Source organism: Parus major, chromosome 4, assembly GCF_001522545.3.
Source record: "Parus major isolate Abel chromosome 4, Parus_major1.1, whole genome shotgun sequence".
NCBI lineage: Eukaryota > Metazoa > Chordata > Aves > Passeriformes > Paridae > Parus > Parus major.
This window is the reverse complement of record NC_031771.1, coordinates 27,866,208-27,892,342: the sequence shown is the minus strand read 5'-3', so window position 1 is coordinate 27,892,342 and position 26,135 is coordinate 27,866,208. Positions and strand designations below refer to the sequence as shown.

Sequence of the window (26,135 nt, the reverse complement as noted above, 5' to 3'; positions counted from 1 at the left end):
CATCTGCAATCCTATGTGACACTTAAAATTTTTATTAGTCTTGGAAAATAGAAATTTATTGTCTTGTTTTACAAAGTCTTGCAGGAGGCAGTGATGTATGTTATTGGCAATCAAACTTCAGAAGCTTTTGCAACAGTAAAATAGCACACAGCTGGAAAACCACCAGAGGTGGTTTCAATTCCTTTTTACTTATTTTTTACCTTCCTTTAATTAGGAAGTGTCAAAATGCATATGAGAGAAAACACTACTAAACTTGTAACATTTAAAATAGTGTTGAGGTCAACTAATGTGTCTAATGCTGTCCTCTCCTGAATGCAAGCATTTGGCACTGCCCACTCAACATGCAAACAGTGGATGGACAGAGGTAAAACTGCAGATTATTTTTCTGTGTGACTAAGTCTCAATAAGACCTAAGGTCACCCATGAACCTCTAGACCAACCAGGATATTAGGTGGGAAAAGAACCAGTGCCTTGGCAGGACAGAGGTAGCCAAGGTCCTGAAATTAGTCAACAGCCCTGAGAAAGTGCTTAAAAGCCTGGGGTAACCTTGACATTTATATCACCTTGGCCTCAGGTTTCTCCTGGATCAGCAACTGAAGAACCCTTTGCTGTTTGACCCAAGTTATGCTGTCAGTGGAGACTTCTCCTGACTTTAGTAACAATTCAGAGTATTGCCTCCCTCCTTTCTCCTTCTGCTCTTTCTCTTGCACCACCCCTGGTACCATCTGTGTTACAACCACATTTTGTAAGAACTAAGATGCACCTTTTTTGAATGAATCCCCCTGAAGGATCTGTCTGTGCATGGCAAAAACATAGAGACACAAAAGTGATGTTAAAACATACTTGCAGCAAATATGTTCTAGATTTTAGTGAGTTGACTTAATTGAGCCCAGCTTATTTCACTTTCTTATTTCTTTCTTATTATTTCTTATTTCTTTCACTTATTTATTTCTTTCCCTTCCTCTGTTAATCAGATGCTTGATTTTTAATAGTAACCTGCATGGTACTGTCCTTGATAATTGACCTGTTATCATGACCTTGGACTATTATCATGACCTTGGACTATATATTCCTTGGACTTTTAAATTCAGAATTCCTTGTCTTTGTCTATATGAATAATGGGAGGAAAATATCCTGTGTATCAGCACAAAGCTAGGAGTGCAGGAAAGAAGTTGGGAAGTGCAGTGCTGGCAGGGCTGCTGCTTCTGTGGTCCCCTGTTCCAGGATTGTGAGCTGTGTATAGTGTCATGTCCAGTACATGGCTTCAAGTAGCCAAAAATCCATGCAAATATTTTGATCAAAACCAGGTGTGAGTGGAAGTGGAGGACCACTATGGCTTTTGCAGAAGCTATCATTTTGTGGTTTGTTGTGAATTTCAGCTCTGGCTATATTTGATAACTGTGGTATTTATAATTAGGGGCTAGGATGATGGTTTCCATGCTCCAAACTGTCAGGCTGTGGTAAGTGGCCTTCACAACTATGCTGAATATAATAACAGCTCTGAATTCACATAAACTCAGCTCACTGTGAGCATGTAGCTTCCCTGACTTTCTTGTGTGCCTGCTGGTCTATAGGAGATGCTGAATAATTAAACTGAACAAGGAAAATGTGGTTTGTCTGTTGGTAGCCTCAAGAATGAGAGACATAAGAATAATGATCCTGTTGAATTTCAGTTCCAATGAAATGAAAAAGGAACTTGATGCACTTTGAGCCCAAATGTCACTTATTTTCTTTTCTTGACTTCTATGACTGCCAAGATATGTAGTCCCTATATTGGCAGTGAGAATGGGGAATCTGGGGGAAGATTTCCACAAAAACACTTTCTGATGTCTTTAGTTTGGCACAAAACATGCTTCTCTTTTTCCCCAGGCTCTTGCAAAGCTAAACATGTATGAAGACTTATCTTCACTCGTGTAAATATTCGTTTGGGGAATTTCATTAACATAAGTAGGTGCTAACCTCTTTCATTCCAGAGATGGTTTTATGTGCTGAAAGAGAATCTCCATTTTGCAACACTTACAGTTCTATAAACTTCTAGACAATTATTGTGACAAAATAGTTGGAGGTTACTATGGATCTTTTAACAGGGAGAAAACAATATGAGTCCTATTTTTCTGGGAAGCTTTCATTCTGTTGTAAAGTACTCTGAACAAACTTGTCATGCTCTACTTTTTGAGCTTTTTATTTTTCCACTTCTGTTGAGAGAAACAGGATACAAGACATTTGTAGTGGTACTAAAATGGCTTGTATACATATTGAGGAAAACAAACCCCAAAATGATAATGGTGTGAACCTTGCACCTAAGAGATGGGGTGACTGTGACCCTAGAGGCTGTGTCAGAGACTGGGCATAGGAGTTTCCTGATATAGGTGCTAGCCCCTTAGCTTCTCATCAAGTTCTTGCAGAAATCTTTAAAAGGAAAAAGAAAAGTTCAGGGTGTGATTCTTCTGACCTGTTTCAGATGCCTTCTTCATTGCAACAAAAAAAAAAATTATCCAGAAATATTTCTTTCCATTGTCTGTAAAGAGAGATTATTTCAAAATTAGGTACATTTATTGACACAGTTGTAGTCACCCAGGGTCCTTCACTACTACTTTAACACTTAGACAAATAAATAAATATAAAATTGGTATTTTTTGATGGCAGAAAAATTTGTCTTGATATGTTAGCTGCTGCAACTGGAAGTAGAGTGTTTACATAAATAATTTATTTAGAGATTTCACTCTTCTAGACAACTGGCATATTCTTGTTGTTTCCATATTCATGTTGTTTTAATATTTTTCTCCATAAAAATATTAAAAATGTTTAGAATAATCTGGGCAATTTAGTAGTTTAAGCAATTTTAGGTATTGGGTTTTGTTTGCAATATTTTAAATTTTTTTTCCCTTCATTCTTTATCTTATACCCTATACCTATATATGCACAGGCTGTTACAGACTGGATTTTAATTATTTTTTTTTTTAATATATAAATAACAAAAGATTTAACCCAAAATTTTCCTCATCTAAGAAGCTCTGAAGAAATCATTAGTCAGGGAACACCTCAAAAATAAATCGTATTTAACTCTGATGTGTTTTGTTTCCTGTCTTCCCCTTTTGGAAGTTTATTCAAGAATGTTCTTTGCAAATCAAATTGTTGTTCCAACTTCTTAATGAAATTTGTTGCTTGACTTTCATCTATGTTTTAGCTATTTTCCTGAAATGTTCTGCATCTTAGCTGAGTTGTGAACCTACAGCCACCTTCCTGAATGAGGTGTCAGTGTTTTGGGTTCCTTCCTACCCTGCCCCCAGTCAAACTTCAGTGTGGTGTTACAGATTTTTGGTACCAAAAAAGAGGTCAGACATTGACTGTCTTCCTAGGAGAGCTCTTTTCACTGCTAATACATGAATGTGCTGGGTGATAGAGATTAAAGCTTCACTGTAGTTTGTACTTTCCTGATCACCTCAGGGAAGTTGCAGCAGGCCCTCTTTGAGAGGCTTTTAAGTTTTGTGCTATGTATGCTACCTCTTTCCAGAGGAATCCAGGTAAGTGTCTGGCTTTGCAGAAATGTGATTAATTCCAATACTGTAAGTTGGATATAAGCAAACACCATTGCAGCTTTTTTGGATCTGAAGATTTGGCAATAAACTATGCATTACAAAATGAACAGTCAATGCAAACGTTCACTTAAGCAGCATCCAAAGACCAGCATTTCTGACTATTTGCTATCTGGTGCATAATACAGGTGCACAAGGAGAAAATAATATTTGTCAATAAATACTCAGTTAACTGCAGTCATAAATTTCTTCATTTTATGGCAGACTTTGTTTTTCTCCCATTGGTGTAATCTTTGAATTCAGGTGTTGCACATAAGATTGGCAGCAGCCTGGTGGGTTGTGTCAATTATTTGCAGTGTATTGTCACAATGATAGAGTTGAGAAGACTTTATAGACATCACAGTCAATTGTCCACTACGGGGGGAGAAGGGGGATAGTTTTGTAGTCATCATTGCCACTTTCATTTAAATAAATAATAACAAAAAGGCTTTTAATTTGTGCCCATGATGTTAAGGCAACAGCAAGGAGATTAAAGCAAAAAGAGTCAAGGCCAGAGCATTGCCTGGGTGCTTCTCTCAGTAGATTTGTCTGGCTCCTGCAGTTGAATAAGTTCCACTTTATCCTAAGCCTGTTCAAGAGGCAGCAGGCCTACTGTCATACTGCATTTTCTCCTGCCCCAAGAGCTCAAATAATTTTGCAAGTATAATTGTTTTTATGCTGCTGTGGACTTTGCATGGGCTGTGCAATGTGATGGTTGTCTGTGTCACAGAGACATTGATAATCAACTGGTGAAATCAATGGAAAATGTTATGTGATTTTTTTAAATTTTTTTTTCCTCACAGCTGATACTGTAAAACATTAAGAAAGGGGATGTAGTGCAAGCATACACTCTGTCAGTCCACTAAAATGTAATGATGGAAACTTGTATGCAAGTGCAAATATAGCTATTTATTGCTCCTCTCTTTTCTCGTACACAGGAATAATTGTCACTACCTGATGCTTCTGAGAGTAGTGGTGTTAAAGCTCTGTCAGCCCAAATGTCAATACTGATGGCTGATTTAAATTTCTGACTTTGTCTGATGTATTTAAAAAAGCCTCAGCTGGTCTAGAGGAGCTTTCATAGCTCATCACCTCTGAGGTCCTGTGTTGGGTCTGTGGTGAGAGAGCTCTCTTCTCTTGGTGCTCTATTCCTCCATATTCATAAACACTTGTGGAGTTGGAATTGGGAAATTTATGAGCTCAGATATAGTGGGTTTGATGCAAGTAAGTGAAAAGGTTTAAAAGAAAAAGAAAATATTTTGGGTAGTTGCAATATGCTTTGCACTCTAAACTTCAATTTTTCTCCCTTTTAAAAAAAGTAGAAAGATTTTCACATAGAACTGAAAACAATTGCAAAAGATTGTTGTAACTTTAGTTACAAATGACATACATTACCAAAAAAAGACAATTTCATTCCACTTGTTAGGAAACCTAACTTGCCATTCTAATACTTCATTATTTACTTATATCATTATCCTTTTGATTTTTTTGGCCACTGGAAAATTTCGTGAGACTTTCACATTAAGTATGAAAATATGAAAAAAATGTTAAAACATTTCCTCCACTCTGAAAAATAATGGAAGAGGGCTGCTGTATTTCTGAATTCTTTACTTCTGGGTTAAATCAATTATTTCAGCACTATAAAGAAAAAGCTCATGTCTCACACAATAATTACCACATAGACATTCTCTAACACCCAGAACAAACATCTGGACCATGTTGACTGACTTTTAACCATGGCAAAAAGGGTGAATGAAATATAATTCCTGCTTTCTGATATCATTAGAATTTCTTCATTCCCACAACAGCTGGGGCTCTCAATATATTATAAGCATTTTTTTAAAGTGTTGCAGATGTTATGTGTAAAAAATTTCACACAACTTACTCTTGTGTCAAAAGTAGTAGACAAATGAATTAGTCTTTACATAAAGTCTTTTTTAGTCATTAATTTGAATAAAATATAGAACCATGATGTCTTTGCAAGATATATTAGTAGTATCAGAATAAAGTAATAATAGCTAATTGTTTATGAGTAGATAAAACTGTTACATTTTCATTTTCTACACATGTTTTTTGGGAGTTTATTTCTTGAATCTGTATATAAGTTTGATTTTCCTAAGTATTTCTAATGCTCTATTATCTCTAGAATAATATTCTTAATACAGCATAATCTTCTGTGATAAACTGTAGCAGACTGGCTCTGGGACAAAAAAAAAGCTGTGCTAAACTGTGGTCTGAATTTTAGGTCGCTTGTTAGGTTTAGAAGAGAAAACGTGCATTAAAAATAGTTTGACTCTTTTATGTGGTGGATTAGCCTGAGTTTAGCTTCTTTGAAATCTGGTAATCAGATAAAGTTCTGCACAAAGCAACTGCAGCTCTTTGCACTAGTGCTTATGGTGCAGACCAGCTTGAGGTCAGTGATCAAAATGAAGGTACATTTCAAAGAATTTCCCTTGGGAATGTGCCCTGAGAACTGCTGATGGATCAAAAGCACTGGTCTGTGGCAATGAAAAGACACAGAGAAGCACTTACTGTCATGGAAGCACAAACTGTGTTTGCAATAGCACTTGGCATCTTTTGTAAAGTGCATGGCTATCAGGACTACGGGAAGCATGACAGCCTGCCTTACGTACTTAATCTTCTGAGCAGAATTATTTAACCAGCTGTGGCACTTCTCTTTCATGTCTGGACAAGGAGGCCTCGGCACTGGTGTAGGTTTTCTGAGAGTGAACCCAGTCCATTTTCTTTGACAGTGGAACTGATTCAGTGTTGCTGAAGTGAATGTCTTCATCAGTGGGGCTGTCCCTGGCCATCCTGTCAGTGCCTTCAGGTAGGATTGTGAATGTGCACAGAGGGAGAGGTGGGAGTCCTCCAAAATAGAAAAAATAGGGGCTTTGCTGCCACTCTTGAGCATGAGGGAAGATTTTCCTACTGACTCTCTATAATTTCCCAAAGCTGCAGGCATTTCTGTTGGCTGGACTTTGTATCCTGGTTGAGGTGAACATAATACCAAGACACTTAATGTCTCGAACTTGTTCTGCCATGGCAGCTGTGTGTAATGACTTGAGTGATACACAAGTAGTCTGGTAATTAGCCTGTAGCTATAATATTTTAAGAGGGCAAGTGCCCACACAGGATGAGAATTACCAGTGTTTAATGGCAAATGTAACAAAATAAAGAATGTATTAAAGTCACTGGAGTGATTTTAGAAGAAAATTGCTTTATGTCTCATACATGCAGTAGGCCCAGGATGACAATCAAAACCTAAGAACTGCCTGGAAAGCCTTATATCAGTGGGCAGGAAGTTAATTACAAACAGCAGTTTGCATTCTGGGCCTGTTAAAACTTGTGGTTATCATGCTTTTTTTGTGTCTTTGTATTGGAAAGGAGAATTCCTGCCATATGGGATATCCATGTTTATTTTGCTCCTGTCTTTGTTCTGATAATTCTCCTTCCCATATGACTGCTGCTATGTACTAGGACTCACCTCAGCGAATGTAAGACTGACTTCTCAGAAGCCACTTGGAAAGTTACACCAAGATTGAAGGGAATTCATCTGTAAAATTGTAAAAACTTTTTTCTGTCTGAAGCTATGATGAGAGCACTGCAAATGAGCACATTAGTATAGTTATTATGTCTTAGATCAATTACAACTGAAATGTTTTCAGCTTATGTATACAGCTGGTGCTTTGTCATGTTGGTATCCAGAACCAAATGGAGAAAGAGGAGATAGGAACAGTATGAAGGGCAAGAAAATATAATGGGATTTAATTTTTTAAGTTAGGCTGATATGGCACTCTCCTTAGGTGGGAAAAAGCAGCAGCAAAAAGGAAGCAGCAGAAATGGGAAGCCAAAAAAGACTAATTTGGTCTGACGGCTGCTGGTCCCTAAGCAGATGTGTTGCTAGTGCAACAAGCTAAGAGTTGTTTGCAAGCATTTCTTGCATTTTTTTTTCCCCTAGCCTTTTCCTTAGAGACTGGAAACACAATCCGGAAAGTAGCCAGTAGCTTTGCTTTAGCCCACACTCAAGTATGAAAATGCCAGAGGTACTTGGCAAAGGGGCATAGAACAGAAATGGATTAGATTTTAAGTGCTGAAATGTTAATGGGGCCTAGGGAAAGTTGTCTGTGAATATACTATTCTATAAGTATCCAGTCTGTACTTTCCTCAGAAATATCCAGTTTTAGTCAGCAGGAGATAAAATATTCTGGCTACAAGCCTGACTCATGAAGGCAATATTTGTTAAACATTGTTTAAAGCTATACTGACAGAAACTTTCAGACCATGGTTATGCTGGTACACAGATTGAACTATTACCCAGTATTGGTTTAAAGTACAGAAAAAAGCATTCCTATTCAATTTTTTTTAAAACATTAACCTTAATGCAGAACATAAAAGAATATACAAACTGAAAAATTCCCCATATATTTACACTTGTCTGTGTTCTCTGTTACTTTGGGACAAGTGAGTGACAGAGAGGCAGCTGCCTACTTGCATTCCTTTGCTACCACAGGTAAGAGGATTCCTAAAAGGGCAGTGCTTGTATTCCTAATGTTGTTTGCTGAGATATTTTCGTGCATCCCCAGAATACACCTGCTCCTAGTTCTGTGTCACCACTGTTTGAACATAAAATGTAAAAACGAGGCAACAGAACAGAAGTGAGAGTGTTTTCTTGAGTATCTAAGTTGTTATTTAAACGTCCAATATTTATTTAAAGTTCAATTATTATTTTAAAAATCCAGGTTTTTACTCTCTAAATTCTTTCCTTATTATTTAACAGTCTGATCTTATACTGGTCCTGGCATTGCTTGCACATTGGACTGCACTAGCATTTCAAATCAGGGATGTGCTTTTGAAGCAAATCTCTGGATTGTCCCCAGTTTGGATTAAATTATAGGGGAAGGAAGGTCAGAGGAGTGGTGGGGGGAAGGTTGGGAGAGGGAATGGTCTGCAAGCATATAAAATAGAGTCTAAACACATTAAAGTGAGAAATGTCACCTAGGCATCCAGTATGCTCCTTTTTCAATAAGGGGCATCTAGTATGCCCCTTATTTCAAGTTCCAGTAGGTAGAGCCATCTTTTTTTGATGATTAAGAGCAAATGGTAATAGAAAGCAAAGAAGAAAAAAGGAGCCATTATTAATAAATTTTTGTTAAGATGATGCAAATAATTAATGTTCCATAAGAGCTTTGTTTCAGGAAGTTATTTTTAGCTTGTTGATTTTCAGATTTGGGGATGTCCTCCAGTGAAGATGCACTATTTTTTGCATAGGTCTGCTAACAATGAGCAATGTTTCAGACCAGCCAGACCTGTGCTAAGATTTTTCTGCTCTCCCTAATAATGTTACTATGGAAAAGTATTAGAGAAGAGCATAGTGGTGGTGGAGGTGGTATTTCTCTGAATACTTTTACAGATTAGGTAAATACATGGTTCAGGAATCAACCAAAACAGAGGGAGTGGTTTAGGATTTAATTCATTTTTTTACACAGATCATTGTAGGAAAAAACCCAACCCAAAGTGGTGCCCACACAGAAACTCAGAAAAAAAGATCAAATAAAAACCAAACAATAAAGCACAACAATAAATGTACATGTGAGTAGTTACAGTTTGGTGGCATCAAGCTTAACTATACATTATACTGTAAGAAGAAGCTTCATTTTGGTTTGTTTTGACTACTCTGACCCTAGTCTCATCTTTCTTAACCCTTATTTTAAAACAGACAGTGAATATCTTTTCCCCCCTCATTTTTTCACAGTACAAGGGGTTTTATGAGCCTCTGCCACATTACCCTTCAAAGTTGTCCTTGCCAGGATAAAAACAATTGACTCAGTCATTTCTTGTGTGGAAACAAAGGCTGAAAATCCCTGTTACATTCATATATCACTTTCATTCACATATCACTTACCAATTCTACTGTTCTCTTCAGACTCTTGTGCTTCCCTTGGAGTTGTGCCTCAGAATGAAAATGTAGGCATGTTTACACTGACCTGATGTCTTTATAGGGTTATTCACTGTACCTTCAGGATGCTGGCTTGTTTTTCTTCTCTTTCAGCATCTTACAGAATTATACTAGGGACCATTTTCAGTGCACTGTAAATAAGAAGTATTACTCATCTTGCTTGTGTTGGGACTGGGATATAGACCCTTCCTGTGAGCTGATTTTACTTGGTAGCACAGGAAATTAAGCTGAGGAAATAGTTATTCTACACAATATCTGACTAAGTGATTCACAGAAGGGAGCAATGGGAACCCAAGCTCTCTGAAGGGAAGGATCCTTTGATTATCAACTGGGCCCATAAAACTGCAGCCATGATTTTTTTTTCACATCTCTTACATGTAAGTTGGGGGCTGCTAGTGGTCTCTGGGCAGCAGGTTTAAACTGTATCATAGGAGATATGAGAGTGAAATGAGATCACATGAACTAGAAATTATGCTTTATTTGCTTATTTATTGAATTTTACAAGTTATTTTGAGCTCAGCTGTGTTGCTGTGTCACAAAGCACATGAAAAGTGAAGTTATTTTAGACATAGAGCAGGGGATAATTGAAGTATAAAAACTTGCCTCAAACAAGAGGTCATAAACCTGTGGCACTTTTGCAAATGACTGTAAAACCAATGACTTTGAACTATGAGGTTTTGACCAGTTGATTCAATCAGGTGGATGTTTGCTAGCTAGGATGGATTTGCCCGGACTGCATCATATCTATTTATAAGAATGGTAATAAAAATTTCAATGAAGTGGCAAGCTAAATTCAATGTTATTATTACAATGCATTAGATTAGAATTATAAGTATTTGTTTTCTCAAAATAGTTAATAGGAAAAGTCCTGTGGGAATAGATAGTTCTGAGATTTGCACGTGGTGTATTATGTGTTAAACAGTTTGATTCATGATAATTTATTATGAAAAATTATTATTGTCCCAAAAGTTGATATAGATTTGTTTAATATTTTTATGCTTCTGTGTAAATAGAGTTTGCTCACCAATATCTGGGACAGCTGTTAACCAATCCTACACAAATCCTTTTAGAAGTGTCAATTTATTGTGTCCTATGTGTATTTATAGTGTAAATAGCCCCCTGTTAGAAATTTTATTCTGAACCACTTTGCTAGTGGAACATAAAACAATCTCTTATGAGGAGTTTAATAATCTAATGATAGTTCATTGTGTGCAAATAACTTTCAATCTGCAGTTCTTTCTGTTAAAGGGCTGGTTGTGGGGAGTTAACACCTGCCTGTAATCTCAACAATTTCTGCATAGTTTTGAGAAGAAGTTGAAATGGATGAAGTAGTAGGATGATAAAACAGAAAGGAAAAAGTTTGGATTTCAGGTGGCTGCCTGAATAAATTCAGCCCTTAGCTCTGCTTTAAGAACAAAATGGGACAGTATACTGAATGTAAATGTTGAAGAGGCAAGTCAGGAAGCATTACCCTCCCATACTAATTTGACACCTGATGCAAGTCTTTATATTACACTTGCTTTGAGGTTAGTTGAAAACATTTTAACACTCAGCACACTTGATTTCTTCTTTTTTAAACTGGGGATAGCCTGGGAACCATCAAGTGCCAAATGCTTTCATCAAAGCCATAAACAAAAGGGGATTCTATAGGAAATCCATTTATTCTCAGGAGGTTTCAACAAAACACATTTTCACTTATTCAAAGTGGAAGAATAAATCTGTAGCTCTTTTAAAAGAGACTTACTTCATGGCCCTAGGAGGCAGACAGAGTACTGGATTTAAAACAAAAAGCTGTAACAAAAGCATCCTCACCAGGCTCAGTAAATTGTGGTAATGTTTTATAGGTCTGCAATGCATGTGAGAGCTGCTCAGTTACTGCCCAACCTAGCAACATAGATAGCCTATGAGGGGGAAATATGTGCTGTGTGGAGGCTGATTTTTGATCAAATAAAGTAACCTGAAGTGAATTGGCTTCTTAAAATAAAGAGCTGTGCTGTGATAGATGTGATCATGAGATAGAAGATTACTTCTACAGTATGAAAACCTTAAACAAACACCTGGTGTTTTACCTGTATTTAATCTTTCTTCTCACAGATCGTCTTTATACATAAACACACTGGTAATTAACCTTGCCTGACTTATTTAAGGATTCATGGTTGCTGCCACAGCAGAGGCTCCCAGCTCAAATGCTGGGCTGATGTTACTGAATAAATACAGTCAGAGGAAGTTGACTAGTCTTGAAGGTTGGCTTCTGCCCCACATAATAACCTACATATATATATATATATATATATTTATTTATTTTGGTGGCAGAGACTACCTCTGCTTGTATTTTCAGCAAACTTTGGGGTGTCAGGAGCTAATCAACTGCTTTTTTATTTAGTACAAGATACAGAAATATCAGCTTGTGTACATTTTCTAGACAGATCAGATTACAGCATCCATTGGAACTCTGTTGTAGGGTTATTTATGGGCCAGCACATGCAAGACCATTCTCAAGCATCCCTCTCTCCATGGTACATCACAATACTCCACAGAAATATACTTAATCGAATCTGAACTGCTACAGACATTTGGCCAGTGATGTGTGGACATGAAATGCAGAATGCTGCAGGAGTATGAGCAAGGCTTTCATCTGACAGTCAGTGTCCTTCCTCCTCAGCGATAGCATTTGCCAATGGAAATTAAAATGTTCTTCCCATCCTGATCTTAGAGTCTAGGACTATAACATACTCCAAAACAATACAAAAAAAGAATATGGGAACTGTCTGATTTCATTTCTCATCTGTTGTTTATAAATTTGGTGAAAATTCCTAGTTTTACAAAAAGTTAGTTTATAAAGAATCCATTAAAAATCATAATCCTTACCATAAGTTAAAGTCTGTTTTAGATGCAGAAAACAACGTTTTTCTGACAGAAAGTTGAGGTTTTTTTGTTTGCTTAATAGTGGGCCAGTTTAAATTAGGATTAGGCATACTACATAAAAAATGGAAATGGACTGCAAAGTTAGCAGTGCAATCCTGACACATAAAACTACTTAAAAATATGTTATGTATGACTAAATAAAATTAGCAGTGGGAATTTTTGGTTGGTTTTGGTGGGGTGATATTTTGTGTGGTTTTTTGTTTGTTTCATTTAGTTTGGGTTTTGTTGTGTTTTGGTTTTTATCCTGAAGCTATGACTTCCAGATGTGTGGGATCAACAGTAGTCTTGCGAGTTTTGATGATGTGTTGTGGCTGAAGGCTTGAGATTTTAAAGATGAAAGTTATGTGCAGCAAAAAGAATTGCAAGGAACTGCAGACTGGCTGGAAACATTGATGTTTAGAGCTCAAAATTAAAGCATATAAAAAAGAATAGCATAGGAGTCATCATATTTTTCATAAGGAATCTTTCAGGCTGGTAACATATTAAGAGAAGATAGTATATAAAACCTCCATTGCTTCAAATTGTGTTGTACTCTGATCTCAGTTACGGTTCATAGGCTGAGGTAAGAGGACAAAATCCTTTCTAATGGATATTGCTTCATTGGAATTCATGGTTTCTATTATTTGCTGATAATCTGTACTTTATATGTATATGTCTTTACAGTTTCCCCTGGAAATTAAAAAACCCATATGGTTGCAAAAGTACACAAGACAAAAAAATACACAACATGATGATAATTAGAAGATTTAGCAAGTGTTATAGACATCTCTCACTAGAGAGTAATTTGGCTGCTCCACAGAAAATGTTGTAGATGTTTTTGGTATAATTATATTGTTTCCTTGAAGGTGTGTTTAGACTTTGTTGTTGGACAGATTCTGATAATGCTGGTGCAGCCCACTTAGAGTTAGCATAGACACTGCTTTTAGGGTCAGTTCTTTCCCTGGAACTCCTAATGTGGCTTTCTCACAGAAGTCACAGGAACAACATAAGAAGCAGTCTTTCAATAACAAATGACTCCAAGTCTATAGTCAAGATATTGGGAGTTTTTATGAGAATGAAAATAAAAATAACAGGAATGGATTAGTTGCTTGTGTCAGCAATGAAAAAAAAAAATTAGCATCCACAGTTGGTTTAAAATTAAAATTCAGTTTTTTCAGGATAGTAGCAATGTATTATCAAGGGAGTAAATGGTTTAATTCTTTCCTAAGCAACAAAAAAAAATTGGCATTGACACTGTCTTTAAGGCTTGAGAGGAAAAAGTATGACAAGCTCAGCAGATATAAATAACAAGTCAGGATATATGTTTCCTAATTACATTTACAAAATATTTTCATATACTTATTGGGTTAAAAATTATTTTTAAGGTGGGCAGATTTCCTCTCCTCATCATATGTAATGATGCTATTTCTTATTGAAATTAAAAGAGTAGATAACCAGTAACTCAGAACAAATCTTGAATTGTTGGGCGTAAGCTTCTAAATGTGCTTAGATCTCTGTGCTCATCCACCCATAAAAAAAAAGTAAAAAAAAAAAAAAAAAAAAGAAAAAAAATAAAATAAAAGAGTTTTCTCCTTGAAAGAAGCATAGGGCCAATACCCAATCCCTAAGCATTTGCCTACCCCTTTCTAAGGAAGTTCACCATTCATCCCAATGAAAATCAGTCCAAGATATCTATGTAACTTCATCATGCTGTCTTGAAAAACTCATAAATCATGGTGAATTGAATCTTCTGTCTCTTCCTCACAGTAGCTGAATGACAATTGCATGTACTTCTGGATTTTGGACTATTCATGACATCCTTGAAGTCATGAACCTCAGCTGGGTTGTGTACAAAGAGCAGTTGAGTCTTGAGCTGTGAAACTCTGCATACACACATGTGAAGAATGTATATCTGATACCACCCATAGATTAGTCTTTTATGAGGTAGAAACTTTCACTGTCTCAAACCACTTCATATTTTTTTTTCCAAGTAGCATTTTAAAATATAACTTGATTTAAATGCACTTTTCCCTTAGACATATATAATTTAATTTGAATAAAGTAGGTATTCAATTAAAAGCAATTAATAGTCTTTGTGAGCTTCTTGCCATAGTAAAATAAAGAAATCTACCAAAAATGTAAGATCAGTCTTGTGACTGACAGTTTTATTAATAAGATGATATGAGAGGAGTCTTGGAATCCAGAGCAATAGACAGCTAAGGCTCCTGCTCCCTGTGGACAAGAGTGAGGTATAAATCTTAAAAATTAAATTCTTTACATTCTTGTGACTAAGTTGAAAACTGTAGTTTATATTCAGGCCTGCTTGGGCTATTCCTGATTAAATTAGTGCTGCATACAGTATGATGTAAGTACATCTCCAGTAAGCTTTTGTCAGTCTGACATGTGCTGCTGCCACCAGTCTCCCACGATCTTATCAATACAATGTGTTAACAGCAATCAGATCAGCTGTGTGTGGCAATGTACAAATATTTCATAACCACCCACAGAAATATATACTGTAAGATCTTTTAATATCATGAATGTGGGCATTCTGTATTGTCATTAAACATTAAAACCACGACATGTATCTTTGTACATTTGCATTCTCTGATAAAATATACCTTTAAAAGCTAGTGGTAATACAAATAACTGTGGTCAGTTCTAGCATTCAGGCTATCTCAGCATAATTTCAGATGTGCTCTATTTTCAGTTGTGATTTCAGCTTATGTGAAATGTCACTCTTCTGTCACATTCTGTTGCACTTGCAACAGGAGAACACTTCAATAAAGTTCTTAGTAGGAGGCATTGTATATGGAGAAATATCTATAATATCTGAGTGACTCAGTTGCTGGAAAACTCTACACTGAACTATAAACAGCTTCCAAGAAGAAATTATTGACCTTTGATTTGAAGAAATATGATTGCCAAATATGACCAAGAACTAAAACTGTGATGTTCTTACTTACAGAAGCTTTCAAAACACTTCTATACACAAAGGACATCTTCAGCAAACATTTGTCAAGGTAGTGTAGCAATAGTTTTCAATGACTACAATCAGCAGAGGCAAAAATGAACCAACCAAACCAACTCTACACACTGATACCAAAAAAACCCAAAACCAACAAAAAACCTTCTGAAACTTCATGAAGATATTTCACTTCTGTAGGTTTGTATCCATTTCAGTATCACACCTATCATGGTGAACCTATAAAGATATTTAGGTAGACATATCGATGTCAAAGCACTTTTTGTATAAAGTTAACTTTATAGTTACTTCTCAGCTGATAAAAGATACATTTTTTTTTTTTTTTTAATGTTTATTTTAGGAAGACTCCCTCCCTGTGTGCACACCACTTCCATGCTGTTCTCTTTTCAGAGGGGAGAGAATCAACTTTTGAATTGTATAACTATGAGATCTGTAAATAGAGCTTGGAAAAAAATTGTGAATGAGGCTGAAAATTATGGGTCTTAGGGACTGCTATTGAAATCAATGCTTGCACAGCCGGGAAGAAGAGATTTCTTGTCTTAATCTGCACAATATGCATTATAAATGGGCTGAACAGATAATCAAGAGCAGTCTATGCTTTGGTTCAAGAATAGGAAAGTTTAAAAATACTGTGAGGAATATAATGAGTTCATTCTCTTACATCTTTGGTAGCTTCCTTGCAGCTATCAAGAGGGCTATAAGCTATCATTTCCTTCCACAAACCGAGCAATTAAGTGCCGTCTGAAAAATGCAGATTCACAGGATGGATTCCAGTATAGACTTTTCTAAACAATTTTAAATCAGAATGAATACAGAATGCCCACTCATTTGGGCTTTTTCACTGTCTTTTTAAGAAAAATCACAATAGAAAACTGCTGTGCATTGCACAATTTATACAGTTTCTTGGGATGAACAGGATTGTGATACTTAGCATCTTAGTCTGCTCAACCTTTCATCAGTGTTGAACTGCATTATTGTAAATTGAACTGTGTCATCAGTAATTTTATATTATTTTATAAAGGTAATTAAATCAGAAAAAAATGACATTATTTGACACTTGGGTTGGTTGTGTGCTTGTTTGTTTCCACAAGTAAAAGAGGATTGCCCAGTGCTTTAAAACAGAAATGAGGAAAAGCTACCTATCATGGTCATCATAGCATCAATAGGAGATTATTTTAAATGTCTCAAAATTAGCATTGCTACTGGGTTATTTTGAAGAAGTCTTGTTCAACCAGAACTCCACAGTGTGATTCTGCTCTGTGTACAACCACTCTGCCTGTAAAACTACTCTGGTAGAGTAGCTAATGCCTTCACAGCCCTTTGGTAGGGAGAATAAGCACTGTGAGTAATCAGCAGAAAATAGCCCAAGGACAAAGGAAAATATGATAATTTCCTTCCCAACCATAAGTCTATGAGGAAGTAAGGTATGGTTTTATACCTTGCAAAACATGCTTTGCCACTTCCTGCCCTCACTTTCCTCATCTTTTGAGTTTGTTTCTTTTGGGTGGACAGCACCTCAAGGTAATAGCATTATTCTTGATTTTAAAAACACAGCTGATGAAACAAAGCTGTATATGTTGCCTAAAGTTTCTGATCCAAGTGCTAGACTATGCAGGTGCTGCTGTTGTTACTATTTCTTGCTTCATTGTCATAGTTTAAGGTGAGACCCTGTCCTCCACCTGCTAATTATTGAGGCAATTATTGCTTAGATGTACAGTCTGTTGTTACTTGAGTAAATACATTTGAATTGGAACTCTCTAGGCTTCTGACCTTGTATGTTGTCTCATTGCCCAAATAACATACATGCATTGATCTTCTGAAAACTAAAGATGTCTATGGGCTTTTATGTGAGCTCTTTGAGCACAATTCATTCACTATGAGTTGAGATTTACTGAAACTTGTGAGCAGATTTACAACATTAGGTGCCTATAGTTTCATATAAGCTTCCTAACGTTGAATACCTAGTTGGAATTGGGTAAGACTCAAGTCTTGTTTAAAATGCTTGTTTGATTAGTTTTTGTAAATAATCTAAAGTGAGTATTTGTTCTTAAAGCCTATTCTTTAGACAGAGATATTTTATAGATGAGTCATTCATGAAAGAAAGAACAGATCAAAAGGCTACAGAGGAGAAAGTGTTGAAGTGAGTCACAGGAAATCTGGAGTCTTGGCTAGGCCATACACTTTCTGTATGGACCTTGTATTTTGGTTCCTTCTGTAAAATAGAGGTAAGAGTATTTCCCTGTCACAAGGTTTGGGGGAAATATTTTTAATATTAAGGAAATAGTGAGAAGTTCTGATGGTAAAGAAAAAAGGCTCCATGGTAAATAACTCAACTTGGAAATACATGCAGCTGAAGTTTAAGATTAGTAACTTAATAAAGCATTTGTCCAACTCTGTCATAGTTTATATGGCCCACTGCTATAGCATGTAAAAATAAAGGCAATGACCCTAATTTGAGTTTTGTATTAACTGTGGATAAATGGATGAAAAAAAAACAACTGTTTTTTGTCTTTAGTTAATGCTATTAATGAGTTTGCTACAGAGCTATAACTCTTTGCACTTTAATCACAGCTAGGGTACTTAAGAAAATTTGGCAACTCTGTTCTTTTCTTTCTGTTCCTGGATGATATTCCTGAAACAGAGCTAAAAAAAAAAAGCTACTTTTTTTTTTTTCCCCCACTTTTGCCTTCTGTTTTAACAGGCATCCAAGCTCAGGTTCTTGGACTAGGCATCGCTGCACTTCATACTCATAGATTTTACTCACAATTCTAAAAAATATTAAATTGTGTGAAGTCACTGCTACAGTATCTAGAATATGACAATAACTTGGAGAGTTTCAGACTCTGTTTCAGAGTCTTGTGCAAAGAAATGTACATTACAAACAAGGAATATTTTTTTTCTGGTTTGTCTCTGTATTGGGGGTATTTCATTCAGGTGGAGGAATATGATAATTTGATAATAGGAGTATGGTGAGTATAACTCCTGGTGGTGGCAGGTCATTTTCTTCTTAGATGTCAAATAAAATCAGAACTGAAAATTATTTTTTTATATGATGGTCCAGAATTGCTTTAAATTAGAGGAAAAGAAATGGAGTGCTAAATTAATGTAAATCTAGAAATTCCAGATGTGAATTAGCAAAACAAGGTAGTTTTGAGAGACAGTCAAAGCACAGTGAAGCTGAAGTCTAGCAAGAAAGAGTGAGCTTTCTGGGATGGTTCAGGCCCTTGTTTAGAGTCCAAGGGTACAGACACATTGTAATCAGGAAACTAACATTAGCTCAGGCAGGATGCATGAGTCAAGGATATTGAAAGGAGAGGAAAAACATGGTATTCGGGCATCAACCACTCACAAATTGCTGGGCACTCTTTGCGGTTCATGCTGCTGATTGGAATGTACTGGAAAGGAAAGAAAAATAGTTTAAATTGGGTTAACAGCTAACATCTGCCATGTGACTTACTGAAAGAGAGAACTGTTTAGCTGCAGACATGACCAGAAAGGATAGGAAGGGAAAAGCTCATGGTAGTTTCCTTTTCCCACCACCTCCAGTCTCCCTGATCCTGTTTATCTCAGCTGATAAGGCTTAATAGCTTGAAATACTGAGTATGACCTGGCAATAAAAACATGTACAGCCAAGAGCTGCATGTTTTACTATCTTCTTATATAATGGATTGTATTCTGTATTAATATCTAGAATCTGCAGGTATTTGAAATGGACATCATAGTCGTCCACTTGTATGATTTAATTCAGGTTGGATTCAAAACAAGAGATCCCAGTGGCCTTGCTCAGATCTAGGAATACTTCCTTTTTCAGGGCAGGCTTTGCTTTAGTTAACAACACTTGCAGATATTTGGGTGAAGGGATGTAGTCAGTTCAATGTGCAGAGCAGAAACTTTTTCACTTAAGATGTGCTGACCACAGTGCATTTGCTGTAAGCTTTAGACTGCAGTTATATTAGTAGCTGGAAATATCTACTCAGACATGAATCTGCTTTGCATGGTCGGTGCAGATAAACATGTTAAATGTCTTACCCTCACTGTTTTCCTGACCCTCAAATCTTTGTCTGAACTCTAGTACCAACTCTGTCATATATTTTAATTTATTTCTTTAATATAATTTGATGGTCTGTGTTCAAATACCTTTCATTTCCCTGTACTTCTGGAATCTATCAGTCAAGAAATCTATCTCTTTCTTTGTTACAGTGTCTGTATCAAGAAAATATTTGTTGAATTTTTGCTTCTGACCTGTGTAAGTTGTGTTGGCATCTCAGGCATTTCTGAGAAGCAAGGAGTCCTCAAACTTTAAGCAATTGTTCTGTGATATTTTTAAACCACTTAAATTCTCTTGGATATATTGGATAATTGCAGACAAGATAAGCTAGTATTCTGAAAACACTGCAGCTTGTCTCTTGCTATTAAAAAACCTATGCAATGGTAGAGAAAGCTTTTTCTTGCAACTGGAATTTATTCTCCACAGAAAAGACAGATTACAAAATAGCTTGGAAAAACAGTGAAGTAGAACAACAAAGTAAAACTGTCAGTTATTTTAAGGCTTTCTGCATGCATTTGTCTAAAACGAGCCCTTGCATTTGTTATCCAGAAATACTCAGTTCCCTGGCTTATATTTTCTAAAACTTTAAGCTATTTATACTTCATACTGTGACTTGTAGAATTTCTTCATGCTTTACCTTTTCCTTCCTTAGAGGAAGAGTAACTAAAGTTATTCACCTTTATTTGGCCAAGAGATCTTGAGTCTGGAGAGTAGGATTGATTGGCTGGATGGTACCTGGAGACAGTCTGAATCCATTTTTATACATTGTCTCAGATTTATGGGCTCTCACAGCCTCAGAGCACTTTTGCCTGTTGTTTATATAAAAACAAGGCTTATCTGACCTTTGTGTTAACATAGTATGATGGACCTGCCTTTCCAACACTGATTGGCGATGGAGGTTATCTTTGATCTCGTTATTTTTATCTTGTGAATTAGTTCACTGGTTTTACTGAGAAATTCCCTGTCTAGAAACATCACATTTAACACAGTTCAGGGATTCTTCTACATATCCATATCATTAAGACAAGGAAAACATCACAAATATTTTTTAAAAAGCCTTAACCCAACAGCTGTGGAACTTCTATCAGACTCACATTTTGTTTGTTTATTTTATAAAGAGATTAAAAAAACAAAATAAAAAACCTAGGAGTATGTGTTTGCTGCTTATTGCACATCTCAAATTGAAGTATTTTCTTTGCCTTATAAGGTGGATTTTACTCAATAACTGTCTGACACTTTATTTAAATATGTTGGTCCAGCCAAAAGGTGTTGCCAAGTTACAATTAGGACATCTACTGTCCAGAATATTTATTGTAGTGCAGCTCAGTTACATGAAAAATAATTTTTAAATTATGTGACTGTGACTGTTTTATAGTGCTGGTTTATGTTTGGTAGTAGCTGTGTTTCTTTGAAGACTTCTAAGGTTTCCTTTTAATTTCTTCTAAAGTTGTTTTTTTTAAGCACCCAAACAGCCAGCCCTTCAAATGAATAAACATGGAAAATGTGTAAAACATTAACCCCTACAGATCTTCCAGTAATTTGGGGAGACACTTTGAGCTTCTGGAAGGCTTTTTGTTTAATTTCTAGATATTGACAGGTGTTGCTATCAACTGTAATAAATTTGCTGAATCCAAGTATGTTTCAGACAGACCCAGTCTCTGTGTCAAGGTGGTGTCTGGTGCACATGAGGAATGAAGGTAAAAGCAATATATTCAATTTAGCTGCACATCCAGTCACTAAGGGGAGTTTGTTAGGCTGTCTCCAAATGTGTAATATGGGCTGTGTGCACTAATTGACAATCAATAGGCAGCAGCATTGCTTCTCTGTGCTTTTTTCATTCTATTTTCCACCTCCAATTTTAAATAATCCTATCTAGTGACTGAATGGGAATGCTGTAGTCTCCTAAATCCACACATGACAGTTGAGTCATTCTGGCTTTTGCTCCAAAATGTCAGAACACTCATAAAGTAGGAGAGAAGATATGAAAGGAGGGTCTGAAAGGGTGGTGAAATTCAAGACTCTGCTCTTGTGGAAGAGTAAACTGGTGCAATGCAATTCAGGGACTGTTTAGAGACATTAAACACCCTCATCTTCAGCTAGTTCATGGCTGAAAATAGGAACTGTGACTGCTTCACATTATTTCTGTGCAGACAATGCCCCCTTGTCTGTCAAGCCTACATACCTTCAGAACAGATTGTCCTTGGCTGGGCCTTGCAACAGCCCTCCCTCAAATGTACAGTCTTAGTCCTTAAGGCTGTGCTAGAATCTGGACTCAAGACTTTTATGCCTAGAACTTTCAACTGTGTTTTCTTTTTCATTATTAATTTAATTTTTGCTCACTGTGTGTGTGGGATAATTGTAAAAATTCTCTTGTGTTATATCCATGGGTACCTCAAAATTTGCTTCTGACCTGATATTGCACTTGAAGTCCTAGGGATAACTACTGAGTTGTTTTATTTTTTTCTTTTTGGCTGGTTCAGTTTGTTTTCCTCCAGACCTTAGAAAAGTATATTGCTGCTAGTGCTTTTATCACTGCTACTTAATATGTTATTTAAATCAAAATGTCTAAGGTTTATAAATTTAATAAGCATAATCTAAAAAAAGAAAATAAATTTGAGACACATTTCAGTGGATCTTTTCAGGTGTGTTGAGACCACTGTGTATTATCTATTTCATTAGATTATTATTGGTTTTATTTATTGTCATGGAGCCTTTTTGAGTTCTCCCTCAGCTTCTAACTTAGAAATACAATATCTTTTTTTGTGTATTTTTGCTGTGAAAAGTCTGATGCTAATGGTTCTGTCAGACTGGGCAAAATATGACAGCTTACAAAGTAAAAAAAAAAGAAAAGGAGAACTGCATATTTGGATTCCAAAGTGCCACCACAGTGATTAAAAAATAAAACATAAAACTCAAGCCATTCATTTGATCTGAAACATGAACACAAGTTCATTTTGAGTTTACAAAGCTGAGAACACTAGCATCCTTGAAACCTCTTTGGAAAGGCAGCCAATTCAAACTTCCTGAGAGTGAAGTTTGTGGGAAGTGGCTTAACATCTTAGAAAAGTGTTTTGAAACCCAGACAGAATAAGGTATTATGCTTAGCAAAGGAAACTACAATTTGTGAAGCATTTGGTGTATGGTTTGACTTAGGCCACTGTAACAGTAATGTCTGCAACCCTTCAAAATATTCTCATTGTGGGGAATGGTCTCATTAAAATAAATTTTCTTCCTTTTTTTTTCCTTCTACTGTTCAAATAAAGAAATGGTTAAGAGCTTTCAGACATTGCTATCAAACATTCATCCTTACAGACACTTTGGAACAAAGTAAACTTCAAAGATTAATCTGACCAAAATAAACTTAAGAAGAAAAAATCTTATAACTATGTCATTGGAACTTTACTCAAAACCACATAAATGCCCACTGTATAAAATATGGTCTACAGGGACATTTGAGGTATATGAACCAAAAGAGTAGGCAAGCCTGAAAAGTGATTTTTACTTCAGACAAGCATCAAGTTATCAGGCAGGGTGCCATCAATCAGGTGAAATTGTGTGTCAGAAGTGGAACTTGGGATTCTGTCTGTGTTTCTGGTACACTGCAGTCCCAAGTGGTGGTTGAGCTGATAAAAATTCAAATGGTTTTATTTTTGTCTTTGCCATGTTAAGAACCACTGCCCTTTTACCATGTCACTCATGAATATTGCAATCGAGTAAAGTAACCCCAGGCAGCAAGAGAAGCTGGCTTAAGTTCCCTTAAGTTCCCTTCCCTTCTGTTTTTTTTTAATACATCTTGCATTTATTATTTATTAATAAAGCATTTAAAAAATGCTTTTTTCAAGACTTGTCTTAGATCTCCAGTGCTATAAACTATATGAGGAATAGGTTGTAAACACATCATAGGTGCTGTTGTTGAGCTGTAGGTGATGTGCTCGGCTGTAGGTGTGGTATGTTAATATGTACATTTATATATTATATATATTTAATTAGTATATTATAATATGTACATTCATATATGATATATATTTATTCCTGTTGATATATATTTTTGTCATCACATGAGAAATCATTAAATATCTCTCCAACTTATGCAGATTGAATGCAAAATTAGATCTCAGAAAACTTTCTGTTCTCTAATGAAAAGAATTAACTGGCTACTATTTAATAATGTTCTACAAACTAAATTATGGAAACACTTCATTTTTATTCCAACACTAAAAATTGGTAGAAGTACTATACTTCTTTTTGTCATGTGCACCTGTGGATGAGCACACATGTATCAAGTATAGGTAATGTCTGTAATGTTAGAAAGATATTTATTTTTGTAGTGAACTTTGATTTATGAAGTTCATTAGCAAGAGCTGATGCATATTGTCAGGCATTAATTTTTTTTGTGAATGAAAGCTTTCAATTTGCCTGAAGTGTAGGGGTGATACACTAGCAAGCCCCCAGGTCTGTCCACAAAAGAAAGCAGTGAAAGAGTCAGAGAAAAGAAAAATTTCTATTTATGACTTCTTGCAGATCCTTCTGCTTTCAGTTCTCTATTATATCTATTTCTCTTGTGTCTTTGTTCAGAAGGTAAATCTACCTTCCTAGGAGTTTGTTTGATATTTAAAGCTGAAAAAGACATTTTCTGAATTGCTTTTCACCTCATGTATCTAATTATAAAAGCCTCTAATAGCAATGGTTAGAAAAAAAAGTTTATTATAGGAATTTTAATAGTCAGCTTTGTGCATTAGCTGTATCAAAAGACATAACATTAAAATTATATAAGGAAATATATGCTTCTGTGTTTGTGAAGCTTTTTGGTTGCTTGGATTGTTGTTTTTCAAACCTTACTTTAAGTAGGGGTGTTCACTTATCTTTAATGTTTTCTATACCCCAAAAGCTGTAACAGTTTTCTCATTAAATATAAAAGACACTAGAAAATAATGTTATGATCCACTTCTGGTTATCCACAGGAAACAACAGGCTGCCAGGTAGTAGCAGAGGGATACCAAGCTCTCACTTGTGTACATGAAAAAAGGGCTTGGGCACAGTGAATGAGAATCCCTTTCTAAAGTGGGGAGCACGATGAGAGCAGCATTCTGAATAGCTTCCCATATTATGCTTGGTTTGGAATCAGCCTGGTAAAAAGGAGGCTCAGAGGAGACCTCATCACACTAAACATCTGCCTGAAAGGAACTTGTAGCCAGGTGGGGCAGTCTCTCCTCCCAGGAGATCACCCTGTCAGTGAAGTGATGGAGTCACCAGCCCTGGAAGACTGTCTTCTGTCCAGTTGTCTTATCCAACCTTAATGATTCTGTGATTCTGTAAAACCTCAGTTCTTGCATGTTTTTGCATTCAGGGTTGTTCAGGAGAGTAATTTTTATTTTTTTTCCCCTACTACCTTGCTGTTCTCACTGTAATCACTGGAAACTCAATACCATTTCATGGACAGAAATCAGGAGTGGTTTGTGCTCTGGTGTTTAAGGGATGTGAAGGGAGATTTACCATTGTTTTTATAACTTTTTCTACAGAGGTTCTTGCAACAAGACAGCCCTTTCCAGCAGCTCCTCTACTGAAAGCAGTGTGAGTATGTTCTGTTGCTTTTCAAGTAACAGAATTTATGAGACTTTGAATGTGGTGAGGCTTTATTGGAAGGATATCAAAGGGTTCTATAATTTGTTTTTCATTTTTGGTGTAAAGGCTGTTTGTGGCTATGGAGCTGTAGCACTCCCATACTGTAGCAGTAGATCAGAGGGTCTCATCATCATGCAGTAGATTTACCTAATTTTCTGTTGTTTGACTGATTATTAATAGGAAAGAAATTATACAACAATCGAGACTTCTGCAAAACCAGAGGTTCTTTTTGGCTGGAACCACAAGGGAGTGAAGAAGCTCAACTCAGAGCAAAGCATTTCGGCAGCATCAGCATAAAATCCAAATATACCTTCTAACTTGCCATTCTAGGTTTTAGAAAAAGCATCTGGCAATAAATCTTACCTGTATTGAATGTGAATCTTGTTGTGCCTCCTCTGCTTACACCAAGGGGCACAATGCTAAAGGTAAGATGTGGTAGATGCAGCTTCTCTCCTCTCAAAACCTTTCACATCAGGGAAACAATGGCATTGTCATATTTGTGATGTGAGAGATTAAACCCTTTGCATTACCTTTTTTCTTCTTCCCTTTTTTTTTTTTTTTCTTCCCCTGCACTATTTACCTTTCTTTCCCCACTTCAGTACTTTTTCAGTGATGAGGAAGATGGATCTTGGGATTTGTATGTGCATGCAGAGCATTCTTAGTGCCTCAGGAGCAGTGAACTGGTCTGTTCCAGCCTATGCCTACACCTCCCAGAAGAACGACTTCCATGGAACTTATTCTGTCCCTCAGAAAATCATATGTGAATTCAAAGGCTCAATAAGAATCCAGTAATTCAAAGCCATAAGGATCTGAGCAAAAGCTGGTTGTTTGGGTGAGGTACAAAGCTCTGTTTGATGTGCCTGGCACTGAGTGCACTCACTGTGCCACACTTCAATCACTTCCCAGCCCCGACAGTCACCGTTCCTTACCTGCTCACATCTGCCTGACCAGAGGTTGCTCTGTAAGAGGAAACCCCTAAAGCTGCTGCTAACAAATCTTTTCTGCCAACAAGGTGGACTGGGAAGGAGGACACTAAATTGA

At 36.4% G+C, this 26,135-nt stretch overlaps 1 long non-coding RNA gene across 1 annotated transcript; it reads left to right on the top strand.

Moving 5' to 3' along the window:
* Nucleotides 1-6,257: 6,257 nt before the first annotated feature.
* LOC107203567 lies at nucleotides 6,258-25,563 on the top strand. The gene is made up of 3 exons (XR_004497198.1): nucleotides 6,258-6,405; nucleotides 24,992-25,043; nucleotides 25,275-25,563. It is a non-coding gene; the product is annotated as an uncharacterized LOC107203567 (long non-coding RNA).
* Nucleotides 25,564-26,135: the final 572 nt, after the last annotated feature.